Raw genomic sequence first — 10721 nt, 5'->3', positions numbered from 1 at the left:
TATTAAAACATGTAGCTGCACGAAAGAGTTGGGGGTTCTTGCAACTACTTAGCCTATTTTGCCTATGCCCTGAATTAGTCGGGTTCATATTTTCTGAGTTACAAACTCAAATCTGAAGTAAAAAAAAAAAAAATGAAGATGGAACTGAAAAGGGCTGAGAGAGAGGTTTAGTTTAGGAAGGTGAATCATGTGGATTGAAATAAATAACGAGGAAATAAACATGACTTTAACTTTATGTTGCAGAAAGCACAGCCAAGAAAAAGAATCCCCCCTAAACAAACTAAAAAAAAAAAAAAGAACAAAACAAACAAAAAAACCCGCAAATAACCCCTAACAACCAAAGCAATTCTTACTCTTTCATGTCAGAGTAATGAAAATGAGTTAGAAATGTGAGACATTGCCTGGGAATGTTGACTTTTCAGGTTAATTAGCTTTACTTAAAAAAAGAAGCAATCTATGACAACCCGTAGGCTCTTATGGTAGCTTGGGCTTTCTTGAATCTGTACAGTTCCCTCTCTCGGAACATAAAAAGGCACCCTCTTCCAATGTACAGCTTTATTTTCTTCCCTTTTGCAGTGTAAGTTGATCACTATCATTCTGTTTCCTAGCTGCAGCTGGGCTTGTGGAAAAGCTGGAGTTCCTCTCCCAGGTGTTAAACGTGCGGAGCTATCCGTGGTTCTGACTCTGACTCAGCCGTTAGGAATTGCTCGCTGCCTACATCCAGCCACACACAATAGCACAGCAAATTCAGGCAAGTGGCCCTGATATATTCACATACACTACTTGTCTTCACTAGATACCCACAGTGCTATTTGCACCTCATATATAAAACACTTTCTTTTTCTACTTAGCTTGTTAGCTAAATCCAAGCTCAAATGCATTCTTCTCAAATACATCAAGAACTCCAGAGGAAACAGGGTGCCTAGGTGGCTCAGTGAGTTGAGTGTCCAACTCTTGATCTCAGCTCAGGATCTCATGGTTGTCAGTTTAAGCTCTGCGTTGGAGCTACTTAAAAAAGGAATAACTCCATTGAAAACTAAACAAACTTCATATTGTGCAGATTGTAATTAAGGTCTCAGGTACAGTATAAAGGCATACTCAAATAACATAGTAGGTTATGGCAAGGTGACATGGCAAATTATTTCTTTTTTCAAATCACAAGTAAATTCAGTGAGTGAATATTGCTTTAAAGGGAAAGAGGCATTTCCAAATGCAGTCTGAAACAGATTTATCTGCCATATGACAAGATGTATTGACATGCAAAAGGTAACAGTGCAAACTGTTTCTAGTATGAGTTTGATACTTTCACAGTTTATTGAGTCTCAAAACCTTTGAATTCCTCCTTAAAGATGGAAAAGTGGCGCTTCAAGAGAAAAACTGGCTTTTTTGCTCCCTGATATATTATTTCTTTCTTTACAACCTTCAGAGTGGCCTCTGTTTGTTCTGAGTAATTAAACACAGGATAGTTGAAATTCCATTGTCTGTGTTCATATTAGCAATCTCTGTGGGCTTCACATTTTTCCCCACCTCATTTAGCTCTAAGATTAGTTCTATTAAGGATTAAGTGTAAGATCATAGGACATTCTATAACCTATGTATTGTAATTGATTGATCTGAGCAGAAGATTAAAGGCATCCTGTTTCTAAATTACCCCAGTAATCGTGTTCATGCATTATACATTGGTACAGTGGAGACAAGTACATCAATCTATATTCAGCCAATAATAGAATCAAACCAGAGGATGGTAATCATTGCTGCTTGCTAGCTGGAAAATTACCCCTCCCCTCATCCCCAACATCTATAAAAGTACCTTTCAGATACTGTGTTGAAGCCAGATTTTATAAGTTTTTAGTATTTGGGAATCTTTTTTGGAAGTCCAAATATTGAACAAAGCACATGAAGTCAATATTAAAATCCTATCAAATGTACAAGTTAACACTCAACACAATCTACTCACGGGCAAAGATACAGAATAGATTTCAATATATTCCTAAAACTACTTAATTGTCCCTGTTACTGTAAGATTAAGTAGTTTAGTATTTATAGTAGGTTAGAAACTTTTTAAAAGTGTTTACCACATAGTAAGTACTCCATAAATTTCATACACACAAAATTCTGTATACAGGTCCACAGAATTAATGAAGCGCTGCTTAAGAACTCTGCATTTGCAATTATTTAAGTATCATACATTAATGCTTGAATCTTTAAAGAAATAGTAGCAACCATTATGGGTTATGTAAGTGGCATTCTTATATTGACAAAGAATGAAAGTTTTTGAAATCAAATAAGCAATGTAATTTTTTCATACTTTTGGAATAATGTGGACTGTAAATCAATTAAATTAAAGTGAAGTCTTAATTTGGCAAAATCAGTTTAATAATCTCATGAGCATAATGCAACATTACAGAGGGTATTTTAATGTGGCCTCCTATGGGGGGGTCCTAGGTATTATTCTAGTAACTGGGTCACATTTAACCTTAGAAACTTCTGGCTTTACAGTTACAAGTTAGGCAAATTTTGGCTTGTATTATTATACATAGCTCTAAAATATCATAAGAGGCAGAAATTTTGAGGTCATCCATTAAAACAATGTTTCTGTACAGCATGGGATAGTAAAGGGCAGAAAAAAAACTGGGTTGTAACTTGAAATTGCCATTATAGCTGAAACCAATGAAAATAGTTAAGCTCTCTTATTCATAACTCCTTTCTAAAATCAGTATAACAATCCCTATCTTTCTTTTTATTTTGTACAGAATAACTAGGAAAATGGATATAAAGTGCTTAGTGCAAACTTCAGCAAGTAGTGAACATTTAAATAACAGCTGTCCTATAATCTAAGCACTATATTTTTTTAAATTAGTAAATTAATAATATTAATACTAACATATAGGACTCAATTGCTTTAGATTAAGGTGGTGCTGGTGGTGTGTGTTTGGGGCATGAAAATTAAGGTAGCGTATGGAGTAGGTAAGTCATACTGTATTCATTAGTCTGAGTGATCTGGACTAATACCAGTGACTATTTCTAATACATTAACATAAGCATGCATAGTTAAAAAATAGAACATTCCGTCAGAAAATTTAGATCCTTTCCTGATAACATAATCTATTTATATGTTACTTTTAATCCAAATGGTTATTACTTTACCTGAGATACTTTTGTAATAAGATACTTTGCATTATAGTTTTTATGCAAATGGTTAATATTTGCCTCATCTCAATGAGTATATGTAAATCTTACTGTAAGACTAAGGTCTTCTCTGTGAGGAATAGGTGTATTTTTTTTTAATTTTGTTTTGTTTTCTTAGAGAGAGAGAGGAGGGGGAAGGGGCAGAGGGAGAGGGAGAGAGAATCCCAAGCAGGCTCCACACCCAGTGCAGAGCCCCACATGGGGCGCAGTCTCACAACACTGCGATCATACCTGAGACAAAATCAAGAGTCAGATGCTTATGCTTAACTGACTGAGCCACCTAGGAGCCCCAGGAGTAAAGTGTCAATAGACACTTCCTTAAAACATGCCACCTATTCTTGCAGAAGATAATATGTTCATATGTGGACTGTTAATACATTTGTCAGTAATTGATATATGACAATAATGACCTAGTAACTCTTATAATTTATGAAATCTAAGTGTGTTAAAAAATTATATAGGCATTCTAGGTGAGTGTTTGATTAAGTGTAGTTATAAGGTTGTTTTAGAGATGATTCTTTTGCTCAGTTTATACGTAATTTATCACATGGGACCAAAAATGAGTCAGTTTTTAACAAATTACAGCTTTTTTGAAGACTGAGGTAGTGTATGAAATTTATTTTGTATCTGTAAACCTTAAAATTGTTTCTTAGTTAACAAGTGCACTCTTCATTATCCAGATTATCTGTTTTATTCATTAAATCTAACTTGACTGGTCTTTGCACATTGTAAAAATACATAGCTTTTCCTAGAATTACACTAAATTGCATTGCTTCTTTTCTAGAATAAATAGTCTTCAGTTATTTTTTAAAATGTCCTTATACCCTTAGACAGATTTATTGCACTATAAAAGTTCTATAATTTTGAGCAAATGTGTACACCTGGAACCAGATTTGTCCTAAACAAATAATTTTAGAACTATCATTTGGGCTTCCAGATCTGTTCATAATGGATGGAGTAATGGAGTCAGAATTTAACTTCTTACTTTTAACAACTGTATAATTGGACAAAAATAGAAAACAACAGTGTTTAGACATTGAACAATAAGAAACACAGGAGACCGTTTCCTGAAGGAAGGGAAAAAACAAGGTGAGCCCTATGGTTGCCCCAGCTTACAAGCTAAATAGAATTTCCAGACCAGAGTACATGAAGTGGGAAGCCAAACAGAGCTCAATGGACTGAATTGAGGAGACAAAGTTTGAAGTTCAGGGAAATCAAGGCAGCTTGACTTTTCAGAGCAGAATGATGGAGAGAAGGAAGTTGCACAGAAGGAGAGGTCCAGATATCTTCATAGATGTCAACTCAAGTCTCATCTGCTTTGCACAAGTGTGTGAGGAAACTACCCAAGACTAGAGGGAAAAACTAAGGAAAGCATTTGGCATAACAATTACCAAAGCTTAAACAGGACTGGAAATAGTTGCTTATGCCACTATCTAAAGTGAAAAACCTACTAATGCTTGGGGCACTGGTGACACTCTTCAGAAAGTTACTGCATTAAGAGGTGAAATGAAACCTTAAGTAGAGACTGAGCTACCACGCTCAGAGGCAAGTCTCAAAATTATTAGAATGATATGTTAATGATGTCTCAGTACAAAGACCAGTATATTTAAAGGAATACAATAAGATCCAGCATATATGACACAAAATTAGTAATGTGCAGCATCTAACCAAACACCATCAGGCATGCAAAAAATAAATAAATAAATACAGAGAAAAATCAATCAGTAGAAACAACCAGAAAGAATATGGATGATTGAATTAGAAAATAAGGACATTACACAGTTATTATAAATATACTATCAACGTCCAAAATCTAGAAAAAAACATGAATCTGATGAAAAGAGAAATGGAAGATATAAAAAAGATCCAAATCAAACTCTAGACATGTATGTATAACATTTTTAAAAATTTTTAAAAAGTACTAGGGATGACATTAAGAGCAATTCAACACTACCCCCCCAAAGAAAGTGAAATTGAGGACAAAATAATACAAATTTTCCAAAATGAAACATGGTTGTCAGATGCAACTAAAGCAGAATTGCAAGGGAAATTCATAGAATTGCTCATTTTTTTTTAAAAAAAGAAATGTATCAAATCAATAATCTAAGATCCCCACTTAGAAAATGAAAAACAAACAAAAACACACCAAAACAAACAAACAAAAAGAACCCTACAAATCGTGCATGAGGAGGAAAATAATAAAGAGCCGAAGTAATAAAATAGAAAGCAGAAAACTATAGATAAAATCAATGAAAATAATAATTGGTTCATTGAAAAGATCAATAAAATTAAACTTCTACCCAGATAGATCAGAAAAAAGAAAGAAAGAAAGAAAGGAAACATAAACTACCAATATCAGGAATAAAAAAGGAATCAATGCTTCAAATCCTACAGATATAGAAAAAATAAATTTTAAAATTATGAAAAACTTTACACCTATACATTTGTCAAATTATATGAAATACACACAAACTTGAATGATATAAATTAAGAAAACCCACTCAAAAAGAAATTGAGAACCTGAATAGTTCAATAATTATTTTTTTAAAAGTAAATTTGCAGTTAAAACTTTCCTAAAAAGAAATTCTAGTTTCAGTGGCTTCACTGGTGAATTCTATGAAACATTGATGGGAAGAATAATACCATTCTAAATAAATTTTTACAGAAAGGAGAAGAGGGAAAATTTCCAGATCATAAGAGAAATGATATACTGCAACCACATAAAGAAATTACAAGAGACCTCAGAGCACTCACCCTCATAGAACACAGATGTGAACCTCCCTCACCTAAATTTTAGAAAACTGAGTGGTTTCTCTCAAAAATCTAAAGTTGGTTTGATATTTAAAAATCACCATATTGACATAAAAAGAAAAAAGTGATCTTGTTAACAGATGTAGAAAAAAACCCTGACAATAATAAAATTCAATTTATCATTCAAAAAAAACAAAACCTAAGTTAGGAATACCAGAGAATTTCCTCAACATGATAAAAGGCATCTTTAAAAGCCTCTTTCAAATATGATCCCTGGTGGTGACAAACAAAACTATTTCCCTCCTAAGATCAGGAACAAGAAAAGATGTCCACTCACAGCTTTTATTCAACATTCCACTGAAGACTGTGGTCACTGGGAAAAGGCAGAAAAAATAAATAAAAATTACACAGACTGAAAAAGAAGGCGTGAAATGATATTTATTCACAGACTAAATAATTGGGCAGAAAATCCTAATTAACCCACAATAAGCCTTAGAAATAATAATTGGGTTTACCAAGCTTGTAATATACATGCAGAAATGTAAAAATCAGTTGCATGTTTTATATATTACCAATGAATATTTGATTAGCAATAATCGCGCCTCGGATAAACCTCATTGGCTACGATACTACCACTGCGCAAAGCTTGCCAATGAATATTTGGAGATTCAAATTAAAATACACGACAACTTAAAATAGCTTAGAGATTATAGGCTACATAGAGGGATATATTTAAAAATATAAACAAATCTTATACACCAAAAATTACTAAATGTTGTTGAAAAAATTTAAAGGAGGCATAAATAAAATGGAAAGATACACAATGTTCATAGATCAGAATACTTTATGTTGTTTAAATATCAATTCTCCTTAAATTGATCTGTAGATTCAGTACAATCATAATAAAAATTCCAATAGTTTTAATAGAAACCAAAAAGTCAATTCTAAAATTTATATGAAGCCCCTCCCACTTAAAATAGCCAAAATAATTTTAAAAGTGAAGAACTAAGTGGGAGGACTGATTTCAATGCTCACTACAATGTTACATTACTAAAAGGCAATGTGGTGTTGCATAAAAATAGATACATAGATCAATGGAACCAAAGGGAAAGAACAGAAATAAACCCAAATGTATATGACTATTAGATTTTCAACAAATGAGCCTAGGATAATTAAATGGAGAAAGGGTAATCTTTTCAATAATTGGTGCTAGAACTATTAAAAGCTATATGGAAAAAAATCACACTTAGTGTCACACTACAAACACAAATTAAATCAAAATAGATCCTACATCTAAACATGAAAGCTAAATCTATAAAATTTCTAGAAGAAAACAGTAAAAAGCCTTAATGATTTTGATGTAGGCAAAGATTTTTTAAATAGAACACACAGGAAAAAAGCCCACATTATAAAGAAAAAAAATGATAAGTTGGAATTCAACAAAATTAAAAATATTTGAGAGAATAAAAAGCAAGCCAAAGATTGGGGAAAACTGTAATGCATATATATCTAATAAAGTGCTTCTATCTGGAATGTATAAAGTTTCCTTGAAGTCAATAATAAGACAAAAAATCAATAAAAATGTGTAGTATATTTGAGCAAACACCATGCTAAAGAAGATACAATGATGTCAATAAGCAATTGAAAATATGTCCAACATTGTGTAAGACTGTTGAATCACAAATCTGTACCTCTGAAACAAATAATACATTATATGTTAAAAAAAAAAAAGAAGAAGAAGATAGCAGGAAGGGAAAAATGAAGGGGGGGGAATCGGAGAGGGAGACGAATCATGAGAGACTATGGACTCTGAAAAACAAACTGAGGGTTCTAGAAGGGTGGGGGGTAGCGGGATGGGTTAGCCTGGTGATGGGCATTAAAGAGGGCATGTACTGAATGGAGTACTGGGTGTTATACGCAAACAATGAATCATGGAACACTACATCAAAAACTAATGATGGAATGTATGGTGATTAACATAACATAATAATAAAAGAAAGGAAGTTAAGATTATTGAGGTCAGTTTTTAAAAATACAATATGTCCAACATTATTAATCATTAGCAAAACAAAGATCAAACCAAAATTAGCTTCCACTTCATCCCCAGTAGAATGGCTAAAATTTAAAAAGAAATGTTTGACCATGCCAAGTTTTGATGAAGGTGTGGAACAGGTGAAACTCTCATACATTGCTGGTAGCAATAAAGCATGGTATAGCCACTACTGAGATAAGTTTCCTACAAAAGTTATAAAGTTTCTTATAAAGACTTTCACAAAAAATTAAGCGTATATTTTACCACATGCCCCAGCAGAAGTCCAGAGTCTTGTATATAAATGTTCATAGTAGCTTTATTCATAACAGCCCCAAAGGTCCAAAAACTGTGAATGGATGAAAGAATTGTGGTTTATTTACACAACTGAATACTACTGAGGAATAAAATGGAACAATCTACACTCAACAATATGCATGAATCTCTAAAACATTGAACTAAATGCAAGAAGTCAGTCATAAAAGCATACCAACTATGTGACTCCATTAAAATAAAATTCCTCTTAAAAAGGCAAAACTATACCAATAGAAATAGATAAGTCGCTGTCAGAGGGTAGAGAATGGAGAAAAAGATTGAATATAGAGGCCTCAGAGGGAAATTTGGGAGATGATGGAAGTGTTTTATATTAGTATTGCAGTGTTTATATTTATCTAGTTGTAAAAATGAAAGGGAAAATAGGAGAAATTCAAAGCCTCACAATCCTAAAATATTATCTTATAAATAAAAGATCATATATTAACCATACCTAATATAGTATGTAGTATATATTCTCAATTATTTGCTGAATGATTAGTCTGAAGATCGTTGTGTAACAAATTCAGTAAATAATTCACAGTGTATATTTGATATATTGTTAGTAATAATGAGTCATTCATTCATATGCTGAGAAGAAAACAATAAATTCCCATTGAAAAGAAATAATGACATGTATAATAATTACAGACCATTAGTGAACCATTAAATCAACATATATTCTCTTTAATAAAGAAGAAAAAGCACATAGATCTTATTATTACCAGTTAATAATGTATTAGGCCAAAGAGACACATTGATCAATGGAACAGAATAGAGAGCCCACAAATAAACTCACTCTTATGGTCAATTAATCTATGACAAAGAAGGTAAGAATACACAATTGGGAAAAAGTCTATTCAACAAATGGTGCTGGGAGAACTGGACAGCTACATACAAATGAATGAAACTGGACTCCTTTCTTACACCACATACAAAAATAAACTCAAAATGGATTAAAGACCTAAATGTGAGACCTGAAATCATAAAAATCCTAGAAGAAAACATAGGCAGTAATTTCTTTGATATTGGCCATAGAAATTTTTTCTAGATATGTCTCCTCAGGCAAGGGAAACAAAAACAAAATTAAACTATTGGGACTACACCAAAATAAAAAGCTTTTGCACAGTGAAGGAAATCATCAACAAAACAACAAGGCAACCTACTGAATGGGAGAAGACATTTACAAGTGATGCATCTGACAAGGGGTTAATATCCAAAATATATAAAGAACTTCTAAAGCAACCCCTCCAAAACAAATAATCCAATTAAAAGTGGGTAGAGGACCCAAACAAACATTTTTCCAAAGAAGACATACAAATGGCTGAACAACGATGTTCAGCATTGTTAATCATCAGGAAAACACAAATCAAAACCACAATGAGATATCACCTCCCACCCAACAGAATGGCTAAAACCAAGAAAGACAAGAAATAGCAAGTGTTGGTGAGTATGTGGAGAACACGAAACCCTTGTGCACTGTTGGTAGAAATGCAAATTGGTGCAGCCACTGTGGAAAACAGTATGGAGGTTCCTCAGAAAAATAAAAATAGAATTACCATATGATTCAGTAATTCCACTCCTGGGTATTTACCTAAAGAAAACAAAACACTAATTTGAAAAGATATATGCATGCTCATGTTTATTGCAGCATTATTTACAATAACTAAATTATGGAAGCATCTCAAATGTTCATTGGTAGGTGAATGGATACAGAAGGTGTAGTATATATACACAATAGAATATTACCATTATAATATACCAGCCATAAAAAGAATGAGATCTTGCCATTTGTGACAACATGAATGAACCTAGAGGGTATAATGCTAAGTGAAATAAGTCAAAGAAAGAAACACAATATGATTTTACTCATATGTGGAATTTAAGAAACAAAACAAGTGAACAAAGAAAAAAAAGAGACAAACAAACAAAAAACCCAAACTCTTAAATATAGAGAACAAACTGGAGGTTCCCAGAGGAGAGGTGCGTGTGGGGGAAATGGGTGAATTAGATAAAGGGGGACAAAAGTACCCTTATCGTGATAAGCACTGAGTAATATATAAAACTGTTTAATCATTATACTGTATGCCTGAAACTAAACATAACACTGTATGTTAATTATACTTCAATAAAAATAATGTATTAGGTTAAAGTATTTTTTTTTGAGAGGGAGGAAGTGGTAGAGAGAGAGGGAGAGAGAATCTTAAGCAGGTTCCATGCCCAGTGCAGAGCCTGATGCAGGACTCAATCTCACAACACTGAGATCATGACCTGAGCAGAAATCAAGAGTTGGGCATTTAACTGAGCCACCCAGGCACCCATAGGTTAAACTATTAATTTACTATAATAATTTAGTTTAATTGCTTTCATTCAATTTCTTGGGTCCAAACTTCAAGATTTCAGACTTGTCTCACTTCATATCTGTTTTTTAAATTTTAAT

At 33.0% G+C, this 10721-nt stretch overlaps 1 pseudogene; it reads right to left on the bottom strand.

Annotated features, from left to right (window-relative positions):
* Positions 1 to 6461: 6461 nt before the first annotated feature.
* LOC112810392 (U4 spliceosomal RNA) lies at positions 6462 to 6587 on the bottom strand (annotated as a pseudogene).
* Positions 6588 to 10721: the final 4134 nt, after the last annotated feature.

The sequence above is a fragment of the Callorhinus ursinus genome, unplaced genomic scaffold (genome assembly GCF_003265705.2).
Source record: "Callorhinus ursinus isolate GAN/ISIS: 27379988/994484 unplaced genomic scaffold, GSC_fseal_2.0 scaffold2, whole genome shotgun sequence".
In the NCBI taxonomy this organism is placed as follows: Eukaryota; Metazoa; Chordata; class Mammalia; order Carnivora; family Otariidae; genus Callorhinus; species Callorhinus ursinus.
Note: the sequence above shows the minus strand (reverse complement) of the source record. Positions and strands in the feature narration are given on the sequence as shown.